Raw genomic sequence first — 2,825 nt, 5'->3', positions numbered from 1 at the left:
TGCTTCCCTCTTTTCTTAGAAAACTTTCATGCGTTGCCTGCTCCAAGGAGTGAATTCGGCTGTTTTACCATCATGGCTAGTTCTTGAAAAAACAAACTTCCAAAAAAAATTACTCACAAGAAATCACACTAACACAGACTTGACAAAATCACAGAGAGACACACCAATCTTATGTCTTTATCTTAATGTTGTTAGCGATACCAGAGAGTCATGGATTAGGCATAGTATAGCAATCTTTACTTGAAACCACTGATTTTCTACACAAGATGGAATAATATAAACTCTGAAAGGCAGAGTGAGATCAGGCTACTGAGATGAGTTGTGTTGGGACCCAAGACTAGACCACATTCTTATGATTGAACATTAGGTTTTCACATATGGGAGTAGTATGTATTTTGCTAATCAACTCAGAAAAGAATTTCTTTGGAGTGCGAATGTTGATTTGGCTGACTATTCTTAGATATGGGAACAAACAAGCTCATTTTGTTAAGAAAATATATTTAAAATAAAAAAGGTGTTTTATTATCATTGAAGGGTGCCATTATTTGTCCATGAAGTATATTTTCTTTAACTCACCTTTTTTGTTGTTGATCTTTTAAGGTAAGGTCTTGCTATACATACCAGTGTGGCCACCAACTCGCTCTGTATTCCAGGCTGGCCTTGAACTCACAATCTTCCTTATTTAGCCTTCTAAGTGCTGGGATTACAAGGCTGTGCCACCATGCCTGGATTAACTCACTACTTAGTATGGATTCAAGATTCCAAAATAACTGAAATTATATTTTAATTGATAGATTCTGTTTAGAAGATGTGGAGATAATTTTGTATGATAGAAAAGATAATGCCAAAGAAGTCTTATTTTAATATCACTATTTAAGTTACCCATTAATTTTAAGCTTCTCAAATGGTTTGTAAATTAGTCACATGTATTAGTTAGCTAAGGCTGCCATAAAAGCATAACACACACTGGCTGGCTTAAACAACAGAAATTTTATTTCTGACAGTTGAGGAAGCTATAAGTCCAAGATCAATGAGTTGGCAGAGTTGGTTTTTCCTGAGCCCTCTTTCTTTGATATGTGGATGGCTCCTTCTTGCTATGTCTTTATGTGGCTTTTCCTCTGTGTGTGCATAATTCTGGTCTCTCTGCATGCCCAAATTTCTTCTCATAAGGACACCAATCAAATTAGAACCCACATCAATCAAGGATTTAGTGCAGCTCCAATCAGTTCCCAGGATAGTTTTTAAGTAGAAATTGACAACTATTTTCTAAAGTTTATATGGAAATGCAAACATTCTGGAATAGCCAAAATAATTTTGAAAAAGAGAAATAAAGTTGAAGGGAACACACTAGCTTAAGTTTAAGATTTTATCTATGGTTACAGTCATATTTTCAGTGTGACCAACACATATATGAATGTATTAGCGCTCAAATTTTGCCAACTAATTTTTTTACAAAGGTACAATTGGTACAATGAAAAAAAGAATAATCTTTTCAATAAATAGTACAGCTATTTATTGTTATGTTGTACTATGTATAATAGACATTCACATGCAAAAAAAAATAACAAACTTCATCATTTCTCACACCTTTTACAAAAATGAATCCACACTGGATCATACATAACCTGAGAGGTAAAACTATAAAACCACCAGAAGAAAATGTGGAAGAATGGCCAAGAGTGGTAATACAAGCCTATAATACCAGGTACTCAGGAGACAGAGGTAGGAGAATCATGGACCAAGGCTGGCCCAGGCAAAAGTATGAGACCCTTTCTGAAAAAAAAGTAAAAGCAAAAAAGAACAAAAAAAAAGGCGGGGAGTGGTACATGGCTCAAGTGGTAGAGCACTTACCTAGCAAGAGCAAGATTCTGAGTTCAATCTAATCCCAATTACTGCTCCTCCCCTCCCAAAAGAAAGAGAGAAAAAGACAAACAGGAAGGAAGAAAAGAAGGGGAGAGAGAGAAAGAAAGAAAGAAAGAAAGAGGATCTGGGATTAGAGATAGAATTCTTACATATTACACCAAAGACACAATCCATTAAACACAAAGACTGATATATTGGACTTCGTCAATATTTAAAACATGTATTCGACAAAAGACATATTAAAATAATGAAAAGACAAACTAGAGACAGGAAGGAACTATCCACAAATTACACATTCGACAAAGGAATTGTATCCAAAACATATAAAGAATCTCAAAGCTCAATAACCAGAACACAAATAACCCAATTTAAAAATGGGCAAATGGATACTTTACCAGAGAGGACACTGATGGCAAATAAATACATGAAAAAAATGTTCAACACCTTTAGCCATTGCATAAGTGCAAATTAAAACTGTCATGAGAATTCACAATAGCCAAGTTATGGAAACAGCCAAGATGCCCCACCACTGATGAATGGATTAAGAAAATGTTGAATCTATACACAATGGAATTTTATGCAGCCATGAAGAACGAAATGTTATCATTCGCTGGTAAATGGGTGGAATTGGAGAACATCATTCTGAGTGAGGTTAGCCTGGCCAAAAGACCAAAAATTGTATGTTCTCTTTTATATGTGGACATTAGATCAAGGGCAAACACAACAAGGGGATTGGACTGTAAGCACATGATAAAAGTGAGAGCACACAAGGGAGGGGTGAGGATAGATAAGACACCTAAAAAATTAGCTAGCATTTGTTACCCTTAATGCAGAGAAACTAAAGCAGATACCTTAAAAGCAACTGAGGCCAATAGGAAAAGGGGACCAGGAACTAGAGAAAAATTTAGATCAAAAAGAATTTACCTAGAAGGTAACACACACGCATAGGAAATTAATGTGAG

Source organism: Castor canadensis, chromosome 11 (genome assembly GCF_047511655.1).
Source record: "Castor canadensis chromosome 11, mCasCan1.hap1v2, whole genome shotgun sequence".
NCBI lineage: Eukaryota > Metazoa > Chordata > Mammalia > Rodentia > Castoridae > Castor > Castor canadensis.
Note: the sequence above shows the minus strand (reverse complement) of the source record.